We start from the raw sequence: 18,854 nt of genomic DNA on the forward strand, positions 1-18,854 counted from the left end.
GGCGAAGTACGACGTCGAGATGTACAGCACCGACGGGCTCGTCGGCGGCCCCAACAGCTGGAACAAGGACGGCCACGCCCTGTTCTGGGGCGTTCCGGGGCGCACCCTCGAGAACGTCATCCGTGGCATCCGCAACGGCGCTCCAAGCTTGGAGATGCCGTCGTCACCGCCGCCGTCTCCTCAATGGCAGCCGAGGAGGACGACGTACTCGTCCTCCTCGCACTCTTCTTCCTCAGGACCGGCGCGATCGACGCCGTCCTCGTCGTACCGGTCGGCGCCCTACACCGTCCCCAAACGGGAGGTGAAGGAGGAGCCGGCGACGCCCGTCAACACGAGGCGTGGCGGCTGCGGCAGCCGGCGGCAGCAAGGGAGGCGCGGCGGCGCCCTCCTCATCCCGAAGCCGGAGGTGAAGGGGGAGCCGGAGGAACCGTCGCAGGCGGCGCTGCTGGCGGAGTACGAGCGGCAGCAGCGGCTCATCGCCAGCAGCGACGACCCCGAGGACTGCCCAGGTCTGCGGGCGACGTTCTTGGCGTCCATGAACGACAAGGACGCATGGAGGGGCGACCTCGACGCGGCGATCGCCATGTCCATCCGCGACTCCGGCAAGCCGCTGGTGGACCTCACCGACGACGGCGAGGCATGACCAAGCGGCTTGGTGAAGGACGAGCCCGTCGACGAGCGCGTCAAGCAGGAGGTCATCACCGACGACATGTACAACTTCCAGCAGTACTACGACACCTCCGGCCACTGCAAGTGGTTCTAGATTAGGTTTAGTTTAAATTTAGTCAAATTTCGTTCGAATCTATGTAAGTTTGGACGAATCTTAATTGAATCTCGTTAAGTTTAAAATTTCCGAAATTTTGTTTTGGGGACGCGACTGGGGAGCGACGTCCCCCAAACGCGGCACGAACGAAACACGTTCCCCAAACGCTCAATCCGACGCGTTTTAGGGGACGCTTTGGGGGACGCGGGAAAATGCTCCAATGCAGCAGCCGGCCGGACGATCGGTCGCGGTCAGGGTAATCACCGGCGTGCACGGGACAAACCCCTCGTTCTCCTTATCATCCTGACGGTATGGAACGGCAGCGACGCGGCGAGCCAGAGCAATTTAAGCTCTTTTCTTCCTCTGATTGATTGAGTTAGGGCCAGGCTTCGGATCACCATCCGTCCAGGTCCATGGTCCAGGACCTAGATCAGGTGAGATCTCGTAGCTCCATGGGGCTACTCGTCTTATCGCCCTCCAGCCCACACCGGCGACAAGCCAACGGCCGACAGCGAACGGATGAATCTCGACAGCGAATGTACGTACGACTTATAACGAACGCCGTTACGCCAAGGTGGAGCGCCTGTCCCCGCGTCTACGGATGGATCGACGCCGGTGGGAAGAAGAAAACTGTGGGCGATCGTCAACATGGTTCGTGACAGCCTGACAGGAGCTGGTAGATTTTTTTTTTTTGACCCGAAGGTCCCAGAGGCTGCTTTATTTATCAGTAGGTGGGTTACACTTACATCGAGGCCCCTAACAAATTGGGGGATAACAGATAAGGCCACAACTTTTACAGAAAAGACTCTAGGACTAAAAATGGAAAAGCAATCAAGTCCTACGTCTTCTCCACCGCTATCAGGAGATCTCGCTGCCCGGGAATCGACGCCACCGCCGGGGAACATGCCACTTGGGGTGGTGTCAACTATGGGGCCCGAGCTGGGATCGGAGAATAACTTCCACAAGAGCACTGGCACACAGCGGCGCCTTGGCGGAGCGGAAGAAGATGAGCTCATGGTGAGCTCGGCACCAAAGCAGAAGGTGGCACAAGAGGTCACGGATAGCTGCGGCGACAGACGCCGTCGCTTGTGAATCGCAGTTGCAGCAGCCAGACGAGGCCGACACGTCGATGGAGCATCACCCACCCCTCCTTCTCCATCACCACCAGAGTGACTAGATCGAGCAAGAGGGGGAACTCCGACGCGCCATGTACAACACCCACCTGCAGAAAGCCAAGACGAGGGTGTCGCCCTGCTCCGCTCTTCCTCCTCGCCGCCACGGCCTCGCCGCCACGGCCGGCCAGGAAAAGCAGAGCATCATGACGCACACCTCCCCATCTCTTCTCTCCCTCGCCACCATGGCCGGCCAAGAGAAGCGACGCGGAAACACGCCCAAACTTCAGAGGAGAGCTCCTAGGGAAGGCCTTATTTTCGGAGACATCGGTTGTGGATCTGCCCGACGCAAGCGGCTCCGCCCACCGGAGCACCACGAAGAGGCAAAAGAGCAGCAGCCTGAGCTGGATCTTGGCCCGAAGATCACGCGCTCTGCTCCAACTACAGGGCAGAAGGCCCAAAATCGGCAAAACGCCGCAAACCCTACGAGAGCTATCTACTCCGGCGCCTTCTCCTCTCCATCTACGGCCGGCTATTCCGGCGGAGAGGAGGAAGGAGTGACCCGGTGAGGTGGAAGAGGAGGACAGGTACTGTAGAGAGGTGAGAGCGAGTTGGCGAGGTTAATTTGGAAGATAGCTGGTAGATGATAGGTCCAGATTTCGAAAATGATACGGCCGCTGCAGCATCACGGAAAGTTGTCTAGCCATACGGTTCTCTCCGTCTCCTGGCCATGGTAATTTAGATAGGAAATTCAGCGGGTCTGTAACCTAAATGAGCTTGTTATCTCTTACTGAGACTGAGGGCTATGGGATTAATAATTCGATGTACTAGTATTATGTTAAGGTTGAGGGAAAAGGTGCTACAGGTATGGTGTTAACAGATGGAGTGGCAAAGGTGCTACAAACAGTGTAGTTATGCGAGGAAACTGAGTGCATTACACTGATTGTAATGAAGGGGAAAACAAAAGCACGTGCAAACATGAACCATACATATGAGGAACAAATTCCCATCTCAGAGATGGGGGAACAAGTTGCTTATGATGTTGATGGCGAGGGTGTTCTTTTTACAACTCAACCAACTGAAAAAAATGCTTCATCGCTTGTCGGAAAAAAAAGAACAACTGGCATTTCCCATTTTGCAAGTATATTTCCGGCTTCGCAAGAGGAAAGCCTTCCTCACTTTTTAGAAAAAGAATAGGTACCTGGCGTTTGCCCTGTCACCATGTGATATGCTCCTTGGATAGTTGACATGAGCTGAAAACACCACTTGACATGAGCTGTTCCTTGCATAGTTGCATTGCTGGCAAACTACTACCGCCACTGATCAGATGGTTGGAGACACGGGAGTTGATAGTAGCTCGACACACCCAACGATACGGCCGCCGGATTATCAATCAGAAATTGTCCAGTCGTACCTCCGGCTATTCCCCAGCTGGCCGTGTTAACAATTTGTTAGTTTCTTCTTTCTTCTGTTGCGGACAGACTTGCACGGCCATTTCATTCACTTCTTTAATTCGTTGATAGTTGCTCCGGCGGCTTGAAAAGTTGTATTCAAATTCGCATCCTTTCGTGGAGCACGTCTTTGAAAAGGTAATTTATCCTTGAGCTTTGGATAATTTTACGTCGTTCTCACCTGGACTTATTTGCATCGACCACATTTTTTCACAAGAAAGACACGCCTGAGCAACAGCTCTATTAGATCTTGACAGAGTGCACACCACATTGTCGGGAGCCCGTAATAGCTCTTCGTCGACTCGGCTGCGCTTTGAGACATGGTGTTTCGGCTCATAGCTAGATACACCTATTATGAAAAATATTTTTTAATTAGAGCATCTCCAGTCGCGTCCCCCAAACCGTTCCCCAAACCGCGCCGGATCGAGCGTTTGGGGGACGTGTTTTGTTCGTGCCGCGTTTGGGGGACGTCGCTCCCCAGCCGCGTCCCCCAAACGCCGCCCCCAAATGAATATTTGTGCACGAAAATAAAGGTTTTCATTCAATTTTGATTATATATTACAAAGTTTGAATGCAAACGGCTAGATTTCATCTAAACCTAGACTATTGACCGCCCGGCGGCGCGTTCGACGGCCCCGCCCCGTCGTCGCCTCCCCTACGCCGCAGCTCCTCCTGCGCGCGCCTCCTCTCCTTGCGTTCGGCGGCGGCCAGACGGTGCCGCTCCCGCCGCGCGTCCTCCGCCGTCCCTCGCTGCGCCGCACGGAGGGAGAGCTCGATGGCGCGACGAATATGCGCCTCTTCGAGGGCACGGGCGTCGTCCTGGAGCTTCTTCTCCGACTCGAAGGACTCGACGAGGGCGCGTTGCTGATCGGCCGTCTCGTCCGGGTGCGGCCCGTCGTCGTCGGACCACTCGAACTCGTCGTCGTCGTCGTCGTCCTCCACCTCGGTCTCCTCCGCCTCGGCCTCCTCCTCCTCCATTGGCGCCTCCTCCTCCACATCTGTTGGCGCCTCCATCATCGCCGCCGCCGCAAACGCGTCGGCCGCCGCCAACTGCTCCGCCCGCCTCCCCCATAGCGCCGTAAGCGCCGCCTCCCGCTGTCGACGCTCCTCCGCCGTCGCCTGCTGCTGGAGCTCGATCGACTCACGCCGCCGGCGCTCGATCGAGTCACGCCGTTCACGGAACAGCGCCTGCCGTTCATCGCGCTGGCGCCGGCGCTCGTCAGCCCATCGCTGCTCCATCTCCTCCCGGTACTGGCGCCGTCGCGCCTCTTGTCCCGTCGAGGCCGCAACGGTGTCGCCACTGCTGCTCCTGCCACGCTGCTGCCGCCGCGGCCTCCGAGCTGCGGAGGCAGGGCGGAGAACGCCGCTAGATCCGCCGCCTGCTGCGCCTCACGGCGCTGGCGGGCCTCCTCCTCGAGTGCCTCCTCGAGTGCCGCACGCCGCTGCCGGCTCGTCAATGGAGGAGACGGCGGTGGAGGGAAGTGGCCATCGCCGGGGCGGTTCGCCATTGCCACTGGTGATGGAGGAGACGGCTGTGGAGCGACGAGGGCTGTGTTTGTTGCCGGCGGGGTGTGGTGGCTACCATTGATGAGCCGGGAGACCTTTTATAGACGCCGGCGTCGGGAAGAAAGCGCGGGAACAGACGAGAAGAGGCGGGAAGATCGCGCGGGAACGGGCGGTGGCGTGCGAACGCCGGCGACGCGTGGAGGCTGCGCAGCACCGACGAGACGTCTCGCCTGCCCCTCCGTCGCCATTAAGGCAAAGATGCCGCTGCGCGTGAATAACTACCGTCGCGAGGTAGGCGACGGTTAGGTTAATATTAACTGTGCCGCTGACGCGTCGGCCCCGCGTCGGTTGGCCTCGCTTTTCGTTGTGTCCGGCGTCCCCGGAGCGTCCCCTGTGGGACGGGGACGGGCTCGGGGCGCCGGACACCGTATCGGGGAGCGCCGGACAAAAAAGGGTTTTGGGGGACGCGGCTGGAACGCTTTTTTTGTCCGGCGCGCCCCAAATCCCTTTGGGGGACGCTTTGGGGGACGCGACTGGAGATGCTCTTACATTTTAAAATGCTACAATTCTGAAAAAATCTGGGTCTACATTGAAATATTGTATGTTCACACATAAAGTTTAACACTACAAAGACATTTTTGTGGTCTCATGAAAAGCTATTTCGGCGCACCGAAAATTGTCTCTTTCACGGAGACCACAAATTATTATTTTTCTTCCGAAACTTTGTGTGCAAACATAAAATATGTCGATATACACCTGATTTTTTATAACAAAGTTTATACATTTTAAAATTTGATTTTTAGGCAATAGGTGCAGTGCATTTTCTAACCAAAGATAATCTTGTGAAACACAATTGGCATGGGAGTACGCAGTGTATTTTTTGTCAACACAATGAGACAATTAAACACTTGCTCTTCCAATGTCGTTTTGCCAGATCTATATGGTCATGCATCCAAATAGCTTCTGATCTGTATCCCCCGACTAGTATGGCCAACATCTTCGGTAATTGACTTCATGGGATCGATCACAGATTTAGAACGTTTATCAGGGTGGGGGCGCTTGCCATTATATGATCGATATGGCTGTGTAGAAATGACAAAGATTTTAATGACAAGAATTATTCTCTCTTGTAGGTTATCTACAGATGTACCGCTACTTTCCGTTCGTCGACTGCGCTGCAGAAGGTGGAGAACCGCGACCTGTTTACGGAGGTCTGTACACGGTTGGAGAACACGGCGAGGGATACTTTTTCCCTACATGGGTAGCAACATAATCTACGGATTGAGCCTCCGCCTTCACCTTAGGCGTTTTACATTTGCTCATGTCTGATATGTAATTCGCCTTTTTTAGCACTCCAGACTTTTGAGACTTTTTGAACGGTTGTGTGCATCTTAGCTATGCAGAGGTCGGGTGTAATTGCTTTTCATGAGTAATAAAGCGCCCATTATAAAAAAAAAGGTGCAGTGCATTTCCGACTTTGCTGGTGCTTCCTTCATCGGTGTTCGATCCATGCATGGCTGCGAGGCTCCCGACCAAGGAGTCGGCGCCAATGCTCTGCTCGAGCTTGAATACTCAACACCACTTTCTCTATTTTCCTTTTCGGCTTTTGCCTTTCCTTTTCATTCTCGTTTATGTCTAGTTGGTCATCGGTCTCTTCCGGTCGACAAAATTTAGGGCGCGTTTGGTTGCATGGGCGCCCCTTGGCTCGCATCGGCCCAGCATTTTTCGGCCCGTTTGGTTCCATGGACGCACTCGCTTCTTGCATAGCACGGGTTTTAAAGCACCCCGGGGACAGGCCCCGGAGGAACGCCCGGTTTGAAAGTTTCTCCAGGGCTAGGCCCTGGCGAGACAAAAATCGACAAAGTCATTCGCGCAGGAGCTCCACCTCGGCATGGCGGGAGAAGCCGAAATCCCAATGGTGTTGCGCGGCAAAGGTAGGGGTAACCTCCCTCTTCGGTTACCCTCTCCATTAGCCCCCTCCCAAATTTCCCCTTCCCCCAAATTTCGCACCGACAGCGGCGGCGACCCAGATCTGGCAACGCGCATCTCGCTTCGGTCTCCAGTGCCGGACCAGGGTCCTCTTCGCCAGCCGCGGTGGAGCCTGCACACATCTGCGGCGGCTTTTGGCCGTGTCTTTTGTCCGCCATGACAGAGGTAAGGGGAAACTCCTCTGCTCTACTGTAGTGTTAGATTCATGTTCGTAGAATTTTTTGGGTTCGATAAGACCGTTCGTAATGCATAGATCTTGTTTGAGTAGACCGACTAGCTCCAGCTTGTGCATCACGCTGCAGCACTCATCATTTGCATACAAGCCTGGATCCTGATGGTGCACAAGAGAGCAGTTAGGCATGCTGCTTATCCTCGTGTGACCTACGGACCTATGTTACAACGAGATCAGGAGAGGATTGCCAACCTAAGCAACATCTACAACTGCAACGACATAGAGGCTATCCAGATGCTACGGATGAGAAGAGCCCCTTTCTATGCACTTGTGAAAACGTTCATGGGTAGAGGACTGCTGACTGATATCATCCACACCTCTGTCGAAGAACAAGTCACAATGTTTCTTCATGTCGCCGGTCATAACCAGAGTTTCAGAGTCATTGATGACCCACAAGTATAGGGGATCGCAACAGTCTTCGAGGGAAGTAAAACCCAATTTATTAATTCGACACAAGGGGAGACAAAGAATACTTGAAAGCCTTAACAGCGGAGTTGTCAATTCAGCTGCACCTGGAAACAGACTTGCTCGCAAGAGTTTATCAGTAGTAACAGTTTTATAGCAGTAGCAGTAGTGAAATAACAGCAGCAGAGTAACAAAGACAGCAGTAGTGATTATAGTAAACAACAGGATTAAAATACTGTAGGCACAGGGATGGATGAACGGGTGTTGCATGGATGAGAGAAACTCATGTAACAATCAAAGCAGGGCATTTGCAGATAATAATAAAACGGTATCCAAGTACTAATCAATCAATAGGCATGTGTTCCATATATAGTCGTACGTGCTCGCAATGAGAAACTTGCACAACATCTTTTGTCCTACCAGTCGGTGGCAGCCAGGCCTCTAGGGAATCTACTGGATATTAAGGTACTCCTTTTAATAGAGTACCGGAGCAAAGCATTAACTCTCCGTGAACACATGTGATCCTCACATCACCGCCTTCCCCTCCGGTTGTCCCAATTTCTGTCACTTTGGGGCCTCGGGTTCCGGACAGCAACATGTGTATACAACTTGCAGGTAAGATCATAAACAACGAATATCTTCATGAATCAATAACATGTTCAGATCTGAGATCATGGCACTCGGGCCCTAGTGACAAGCATTAAGCATAACAAGTTGCAACAATATCATAAAAGTAACATCTACGGATACTAGGCACCATGCCCTAACAATCTTATGACTATTACATGACCAATCTCATCCAATCCCTACCATCCCCTTCAGCCTACAGCGGGGGTACTCACACATGGATGGGGGAAACATGGCTGGTCGATGGAGAGGCGTCGGTGGTGATGATGGCGATGATCTCCTCCAATTCCCCGTCCCGGCGAGGTGCCAGAACGGAGTTTCTGGTCCCGAGACGGAGTTTCGCGACGGTGGCGGCGTAATGGATGGTTTCTGGCGACTTCGACTATCCCCCGTGCATTTTTAGGTCGAAGACAATAAGTAGTCCGAAGGAGGGCGTCGGGGGCCAGCCGAGGCCGCCACACACTAGGGCCGCGCGCCCCCCTCCTGGGCCGCGCCGGCCTAGCGTGTGGGGCCCTCGGGCCCCCACCTAGCTTGCCCTTCTGGCTCCGCCAATATTCTGGGAAAATAGGACCTTCCGCATAAATTCCGAGGATTTTCCTGAAAGTTGGATTTCTGCACAAAAACGAGACACCAGAGCAGTTCTGCTGAAAACAGCGTTAGTCCGTGTTAGTTGTATCCAAAATACAAAAATTAGAGGCAAAACAATAGCAAAAGTGTTCGGGCGGGAAAGTAGATACGTTTTGGACGTATCAACTCCCCCCAAGCTTAGCTTATTGCTTGTCCTCAAGCAATTCAGTTAACAACTGAGTGCGATAAAAGAACTTTCACGAACACATTTGCTCATATGATGTAAATATTCTCATGATATGGCAAGTACTTAAGAAATTCATAATAAGATACATGCAAATAAAATCATCTAATAGCTATATCAATCATGGAAAAGGTACCAACAAATTAATAAAAAGCATCATGAATCATGTCTATCAGCAGGATTGCAATGTTCATAAAAGGTTATGATAAAGTGGTATCTCGCTTGCCCGTGTTTGTACAGCTAAACATAAATGCTTGAGCACCTTTGAGGTTCATGAGAAGACTGGAAGTAAAGATTATCAAAGATAAAAGTATCAAAGTTATACCACAATTAATCACATTTTGGGACAAGCATATTATACTAAGAATGACAGTTGTGCTCTCAAAAAAGTACTCAAAGAAAGGATGGAGACTCAATGTAAAAGTAAAAGATTGACCCTTCGCAGAGGGAAGCAGGGATTAACATGTGCTAGAGCTTTTCAGTTTTCTAAAGACAGAAGTAAAATGGTTTTGAGAGGTGTTTGTTGTTGTCAACGAATGGTAATGGGTACTCTAACTACCTTATCAACCAGACTTTCAAGAGCGGCTCCCATGAAGGACGTTATCTCTTCCAGCAAGGTAGATCATCCCTCTTCTCTTTTGTTTACACATATATTTTAGTTTCATTATGGATGACACTCCCCCAACCTTTGCTTACACAAGCCATGGCTAACCGAATGCTCGGGTGCCTTCCAACATTCTCATACCATGGAGGAGTGTCTATTTGCAATTTAAGTTGCTTACTGATGAATCAGGGCAAAGCATGTGAAGAGAATTATTGATGAAAGTTAATTAATTGGGGCTGGGAACCCCGTTGCCAGCTCTTTTTGCAAAATCATTGGATAAGCGGATGTGCCACTAGTCCATTGTGAAAGTCCGTCCGGAGTAAATGAAAAGATTGAAAGATAAACACCACATACTTCCTCATGAGCTATAAAACATAAACACAAATTGAGAAGCATTTTGAAGGTTTTAAAGGTAGCACATGAGAATTTACTTGGAATGGTTTGAAATGCCATGCATAGGTATTTATGGTGGACTCTCTGGAATAACTTGGTTTTTATGTGTTTGGAAGCACGAGCAGCGTTCCCGCTCAGTACAAGTGAAGGCTAGCAATAGACTGGGAAGCGACAATCAAGAGAGCAGTAACTGTCATAATCATGCTTGCGACAAAAATAAATTAACGGAGGCATAAAAGTGATAAAAGAACTCTGAGGTAAAGTAAATCATCGAGGCTTAATTGATATTTGTTCAGTCATATGCATGCGTGAGCATATTCCAAGTTGATTCAAGTGAATTATTCAGAGGAGGATACCACAATGTCATATCTATCTATGAATAAAGCAATGCAAGCAAATATTTATGACGTGCTACTCATATTAATAAATTGGAGCTAATCATGAGAGAACATGAACTACTAGACTTTCTTAAATGACATATACCTCACATGAACCAACTAAGCATGCTCACATGGATGAGTATATGTACAAAAATGAAAACAAATAGAGTTCATACCAGCCTCTCACCACAATCAGATTGTCGTAGATCGTCATTATTGCTTTTTCACTTGTGTAGCTTGAATAATACGGAATGAAAACTCTGCTCCAACCACCGAAGACCATTGAACTCCATAATGAACTTTACAAAACCAAAGAAGAACAGCAAATGTTTTTGGTGTTTTCGAATTGGGAACAAGAACAAAAGGAAACAAGCAAACAAAGCAAAATCTTTTTGAATTTTCTTATAGCAAACCAACGATAGCAAATAAAGCAAGATGAAAGCAAGAAACCAAAATAACAAATGGTAAAGAGAAACAACAGAAATATTTTTGGTCTTTTTGTGTTTTAGGAAAGAAACAAAACAAAAACAAGAGAATGAAAACTAGAAGAAACACAGAAAAGCAGGATGGCAGAAATCTGCCAAAACCTGACAGCAGTACAGAAATCGATTTTTACAAAAATCTTTCGTTGCTCAGTTCGAAAAGTGTTCAACTAATGAAAGTTAGATAACAACCTGGGGAACATGTACAAAAATTTTCAGCTCAAAATAACGTTCTGGCTGTGCGCACGAATTTTTTTAGTAACAGTCCAGAATCTATTTTCAGGCAGTACTTCCCCAAATATCATCTTCCTCTCATTAGAAAACCACTCAAAGAAACTAAACAAGTATATACAAGTATCCAGCAACCATAATATGCAAAGAATGAGTGATGCCGGTATACCTCCCCCCAAGGTTAGGCTTTTGGCCTAAGTGGAGATCAATCCCAGCGAGGGTCAGGGTTCCACGCCGGCGAATCGTACATGGCGTGATCATAATAAGGTTCTGTAATATCCCAGGTTTAGAGGCTATAAAATGAGAGAACACCAAAGTGTGCATTGCATTCATGCATAGAAAATCCGGGGAATTTTCGCGCTTTCAAATAAAACTTACCACAGTAACTGAAGTTTCACTTGACTTGCTGGAATGGAAGTAGATCATCAAGTCAAGCGCTATAAACTTCACTGTGATCTTTACTAAAACCTTATTTTGGGTAGACATGATTTGATCTATGGATTAGATCAAATGGAATTAGATTTACAACAACACATTCTTTAAGAATCAAACCCTAACTTATTAACACTTAAAAGTTAGCAACTACCTTTGTGTGTAATTTAATTCACTTATAAATAAGGTAAACCACAGGGTCTAAAGTGCATAAAAGCCACACATTCTTATTTAAATCATAACTTATTAAATACATGGAATATCATAAAACTAAATCCGTTTACATTACGAATTATAATTCAAACTATTTGAATAAAATTAACTATGAGTATTTTGAAACTCATATGATCATGCCTTGGTGAAATCAAATCCAACTATCCAAATTTGAGGAATAACCCTCAACTTTGACCTTTTGACCAATATTATAATCTAAATCAAATCAAATATGATATAGTGACTCATCCACAATAATAAAACCATCCACAAGATATTTAGTAGCAAATGCCACTTGGCTATCCAAAAATAAATCATATGAGAGGATAATGATCTTGCCACATAGGATGAAAATATCTACATGACTTGCTTTCCAAGCTTTGCCACCTCATGCTCAAAGGATTGCCATGGATGAGGGCATGACAACCAAGCACCTTACTCATCAAACCAACCCAAGAGTCACCACCTATGTGTCATGATACTAGAGCTTGCCCAAGCCTATAAATAGAGCCACACCCTTCATCCATTTGGACACCTTGTACCATGCTACAAGGAAACCAAACACTTGAGACCTTCCATGTGAATTAGCTAGGATCAAGATGAAGAAGCTAGGAGGTGGAGGCATACCACAAGATGCAGGTTTATCATATTTCCTGAAGAACAAGCTACGGAATATTGCAAGGTAGAATCCCTAGGCAAACCATATATTTAGAGGATCATATCATCATATCTTGAGTAGGACCTTAGGCTATTACAAGACATTTAGAAGTGAGAGAGATTATAGATGCTAACCATATCCATGTCTATCCTAGAGAATTTTAGAGTAGTATTACATCTTACTTGTTTAAACCAACCTTTAATCTTGTAGATGAGAGCCATGTTCTATTAGTGAAACATAACCAAAGCTTATGCTCATATTCTAATCCTAGTTGTGTATCACATTAGTGATCACTACTTAAACCCTAGACCACATTTGAATTTCAATTCAAGTATCACTTTGGATTATAAGTAGAACCCTGCCATACCTCATGCCTATTTAATACTTCAATTAGTGAAGTATTCCCAAAACCATAAACCTTGTCATATGGAACCAATCTACATAAAATGATATGCCTAACTTGTGTATCATGTGCCACAAGTAGAAACCAAGCCATATATACCTAAGCTTAAGTGTTATTTAAGTGAGTAGAGTGAACCAACATCCAATCCTATTTTCTATTCAAGGGAACTTAATTAGTTAACCCTGTAAAATAATGTTTTATAAAATAGAATTACCTTAGTATACAAGTGAATTAACCATAATGAGATTAGGATCTATTTTAAATAATTCAAGTAGTAGTTTGTTAAGCAAGATTATCTAACATAGAGTGAATCCAACCATCTTCTTAAAACCCTTGGAAACAACTCTCTACATAAAATCATGCACCAATCCCATTCTTATTACCACCTATTATAAACTCTAACCATAATAAAAAATTATATGAGAACAATCCATATTGTTAAGCACACTAGTTGAATCTAATAATATTTTCACCAGTCACATGTTATCATATTCCAAACCATTTAAACAAATTTGGTTTCTAAATAAAAGAGAATTGAGATAAATACTTACACCCATTTCTACTCTACTCAAATATCATAAAATATAACCAATATTGCAATGTGTGTTTAAACAACAACATTATGCAGGGAGCATGGCTATCAAATTGTTTTGATGTTCAAATTATTTTGAACCTGCAAAACCAAATAGAAATCAGATCTGAATTCAAATAGAAATATCAAACATAAAATAAAAACAGAAAATAGAAATTTGAAATAAGAAAGGAGGGAAACTTACCTGGCAGGCCGAGCAGCACCGCAGCAGCCCATCACCACCACGTCCACCAAGCCCAAGACGTAGCCCAGCCCGACGGAAAACGGTCCGCGTACCGTTTCGCGATTAAAAAGAAGGTCGCCGTCGTCGTCTTCTTCTCCGAGCTCGACACCGTGGCAGCGCCAGTAGGCCACGAGCTCGTCGGCGATAAGGATGACCCTGGACGTCGCAGACCATCTCAGAGCCACGCCCAACTCTTCTCGCGTCCGAGCATATCCAGAAGCAAAAGATCTTCGCCCATAGGAACCCTCCAGGCACCGCCACCTCCCGACCGTCGTCGTCGTCGTGTCAAGGCCTCAGAGCTTCCCTCGGCCTATAAATAGGGAGGGAAGAACCTCCGTGATGTCCTTGTTCATCTCCGCCCCTTCATTCACTCTCGGGCCCTCTCTATCTCTCGATTCCATCTGCTCCAGTTCGCCGGTGTCGAGGAAGAACACGGCGGTACGGACCACCCCAGCCTCCGGCGCATGGTCCAGGAGGAGCGCCTGGACTCAAGGAGCACCCTGGAGGAGCAGAGCATCAAGGGGAGCAAGGAAGCGGCTCAATTTCGGCGTTCCCTTCGCGGCACATCGCCGGAAATCACCAATCGCCGTCGTCTCCGACCACCTCAAGCCTCGCCGAGGGTCTCGTCGTCTTCCTGGTGAGCACACGCATCTCCAGCATCTACTCTTGCTTCCTAGAACCCTCTGTAGCTCGAGATTCATCATTCACCGGAGTGCGCCGCCGCAGCACATGGATGCCGGTGATGCTCCGGTGAGCTATTCGAGTAGACGACCACACCATCGGGTTCAGTAGATCGAGAGGAGTCCATTAGTACTAGCCGCGCATCTCGGGGAGCCCAGAATCGGCGTCGCCGTCGCGTTCTACCTCGCCGGCGTCAAGCCGCCGGTGATGTCGACGTGGCAGTGGGACCGTTGACCACTTTGACTCGGTCAACTGCCAACGAGGCAGCTGACCTGGACCAGACCCCACATGTCTGTCTCTCAGACTAGAAACGAATCGGTATCTTTAGTATTTTTGTTTAATTTCAAATTCCAGAAAATTGCAGAAACTTTGTAATATCATAGAAAATTCATTTCAACTCAGAAAAATATAAATAATATATCAAAATGCTCACAAAAATAAACTCTATTCAAATAAAATATAAAACAAAAATGTGTGTCAAAATAAAATTTCACTTATTTTTAACTTTGTTAATTATGCCTTTTCAATTATTAAAAATACAATTTGAATTCAATAACTAGTAAAGTTATAAAAATTAAATTTTAACTATTCAGTAACTAAGTAAAATGTTAAGATTAATTTTACTTATCATATTTACATTAACTTAATTATTAGTGGTAATTCATAAACCCTAATTTGCAAATTACCATTTTCTTTAAATAGTAATAACTCAAGAAAATATTATAAGCTAATATTATTTTGATAATTTAAAACTTGTTTACTTAAACATCTTTAGTAACAAGTTAATTATTCTAAAAACTAATAACAATTGTTAAACCCTAGTACTTAATTAAACCTAGACATGAATTGCCCTAATTATTAATTCTTGTGGAAACTAATAAAATATTAAACCATTACTAATTTTGATTCAAAGTAATTAGTAACCACAACTATATTGCCAATCATAATTTTAGGAGTTGTACCATAATTTAGAAACCCTAGTTTTAATTTAAGTAAGACATTGATCTCATTATTTCATGTGTTCATCCATATTAGTTGCAAACCTAAAACCCTAGGGATTTAATCCATGTGATCATTACACTTTAGAAGCAACTCTTAAACCCTAGTTATGTGTCACATGTGATCATGTGAGATTTACTTGACATGTAAAACCCTAATAAGCAACAATTGAATACATTCTTATGATCCATTAGCATAAACCAAGTCACATTAGATTATCATTTCATGTTCCTATTCTTAATTAAAACCTATATGATTCACTAGTATCACCTAGATATAAACCCTAGCTTGTTAATATATTAGCACCACTGATTATCATGATTAGTATCACACCATTAGGATCAACTTCAATCATCAAACCCTAGTAGAACCATAATGATAAACCCTAGTACCAATCTTGTGTAGTAATGCACATCACATGTTCCTATTCCACTCAACCCTACTTAGGAAATGATAAGCCACTTAGCTTAGAAAACATTAGAGACTATTTAGTAAACCAATTGTGAAACCATAGTAAACCCTAATAGCTAATTTATAGAACCATCTTAAATAACCATCTTTTGATATGATGTATATGGGAAACCATAGTAATAACCTTACTAATATTTGCTATATAGAAACCCATTCTATTTAAGAACCCAACTAGTTTATATTAGTATAACTAAATGAACTCAATAGTAAACCCTAGAGTTACATAGCTCCTATGTATAGTAGTTCATATTCTTATTTAACCTGTTCTTCAAAAGTTATTCTTTTGAAGTACAGATGTCAATCAACCCATAGAAGCTATAGTTCTTCTTTGAAATACTCATTATTTCTTAATTAACATGTTCTTCAAAAGTTATTCTTTTGAAATATAATATAAGTAAACATCAACCATGTTCTGTAGAACCTAAAAATTGACAACTGTTCTTTACATTATTACACCACTATTCTTTATGAGTATGATTGTTATGATGTCTTATATCACTTGGTTATGATGCTAATATAACCAAACCCTAATAAGAACCTTGTTTGAGAACCATCCTAAAAGTGCATCCAAACCTAAAGAAATCTTTTCAACTCATACATCCTAAATCATCGAGGTTAGGTTACGCTCGGGACGATTGCATCTCATACTATGCATTATAGCATCTTTGCCAGTTCTTTAAACATTGTCCTTACCGGACGATGATGGTATTTCAGCATTTGGAGTTCTCACGTATTGAAGCTTTTGCCTGCATAATCTTGCAGTCAAGAAAGGCAAGTTCATCGCTTGCTCATGTCATTTGATTATTTTTATCAAACTATGTGCAAAGTACTATACTTATCACTCATGCATTGAAAAGCAAAGTATTATTTTACAATTGTGAATATGACTATGTGGTGGGCAATGGAACCATGGTATGTGTTGATATGGTGGAGGTTCCATTGCATGGGTTATATCACCCTAGGATTAATTACCAATGCCGTCCAGTGATTCTAGCGCCGTACATATCGCGTTGACCATAAGATCTATAATGGCTCTGGGGGAAGTCAATTTGTATCTTTTCCCTTCTGCACGCCAACGGATTGGTAGAGACGGTGGGGTGTTGGAGGCACTGCCGCAATAGGTTGGGATATCCTTTTAAATCCCCATCCATTAGTGATGTTAATCTCTACCATCTATGAAGGATTGTCCGGAGTACACCGTGAGTAAAGCCGTATTATCGGGGGAAGTCTACTGGGGGTGTACGGTTGGACAAAAGGGTGGGTTTGCAGTCGCGGAGAAGGCGGTGTGGACTTGGATCTTACACCTGGCTTCACACCAAAGGAAGTGTGGACGGGAAAGAATTCGCCTGGTTGGCAACAAGGATAAGGTCTCTTATGGGAAAAGTAACGCACCTCTGCAGAGGATACTGAATTGTATTGTCACTCCTTTGTTCGGAAGGGAAGCTGTGAACGCGGGCAGAAAGGAACTCCACGAAGTTCTGGTCAACCTGTGAAGACTGACGGGCATAGTTTTCAGAATAAAATAAACCTTTTGAAGAAGTGTTTATGAAAACTTGCATTGGCCTATGACTTTCTGGTCTATGGCTGTAGTTAGTGCATGATACACATATTTCCTATTATGAACTTGCTGAGTACGCTCGTACTCATTCTATCTCGTTTGAACCCCCTTCTTAGAGCAATGCACCGAAGGAGAAACTACCGTGGAACTCGAAGACAAAGGAGTCAACTGCAACAAGATGAAGAATTCAATCAAAGAAGCCAATGGAGTCAACTTCTGCATCAACTATAATGGAAACCTAGAATAGTAATAGAAGGGAACCTTTCCCTAATCCTAGCACCTAAGTAGCTAGAGTTCTATAGCAAGCCAATTAGCTCTTAAACTTGAGTTAGCAATAACATAGACTACGAGTCGTTCTTCTGGAGCTTTATTTGAAGTTTTACCTCACTGTAAAGTAGGAGGTGGTGTTGATCTTATGTAAACAGCTCGTGTGTACTTCTATAGACATACCTTGGACTCGCATATGTTTCTGTTGTACCACTCTGAGAGATGTAATATGAGTGGAACGGTGTTTCACTTGTGTTATGTCAACGACTTGTGTACTACACCATGCAGTGGTACGCTGGGTCATCACAGCTGGTATCAGAGCAAATGCTTTGACCCTAGGATTAAAACCCTTTAAAGGAGACCTATAGGTTTGGTAGTGTCTATAGGAAGTGTTTTAGCTAAGCCAACTATGCTAAACCAACTATTCTTTTGACTTGAGATGGGTATTCACTTGAGAATAATCCTGACACACTTGAGTCAATTTTTCTTATCTATCTTTCTTAAGTAAAGTTAGTTAGTTATCTTGCTTCATTCCAAATAACTAGAACACCATTGGAGCTTAAGATAATTGGTGGTAGTAGATCACAGTTGGTATACAACACATGGTAGTCCAAAGAGAGGATACAACCACAAGGAAGATATCCTATTGGAAGAAGTATACCAATGAAAGTTATAGTTAAGTAAGAGTCATTTAAAATGTCAAATGACTGATGTTAAGTAATGTAGATAAGTAATATGAGGTAGTATATACTTATGATGAGTCCATCATAGGAGGTAAGGAAGAGTGATAGGAGTCATATAAGTCTACTTTTCATGGTAAAGTTAATAATCATACATGATTCACTTGAGAATCATGATGTGATGGAGTAGAACATCATAAGTACGATAACAGAAGTATGATGAGGAGTAGGATTTAGGGAATAGTTCGAAAGCTTAGGCCTTAAAATCCTAATAACTGTACCAAGTATGTTAGAACCATAGTCCTTAATTTAAAGAAGACTTATTTAGAGCATATCACATAGAGAAATCCTAGAGTTATAGGTGGTATATTCTAAACAATCATGTGTTTAGAATAGACATGTTAGAAATAATTGTATTATAGGAAGTAGTCCTCAATAGCACATATATATGGTAGCCTATTTTGTTAGTACTTCCAAAGAAAACTAGGTTAACTTCAACTATCCCAAGCCATTTTGTTTCAAGTTTGTCTTATTGCAAATGTGTAATTAAGATAAATGTTGAGACAAATAGTAGAAATTCACGTATTCGTCCTAAGTATCACAACCTAAAACTATCTTATGTGGTGTTATATACTACACATCTGAGTCTGATGTTTAGGGATGTCTTACCCAACTATTATATTCAGGCATA

This window comes from Lolium perenne, chromosome 2 (genome assembly GCF_019359855.2).
Source record: "Lolium perenne isolate Kyuss_39 chromosome 2, Kyuss_2.0, whole genome shotgun sequence".
NCBI lineage: Eukaryota > Viridiplantae > Streptophyta > Magnoliopsida > Poales > Poaceae > Lolium > Lolium perenne.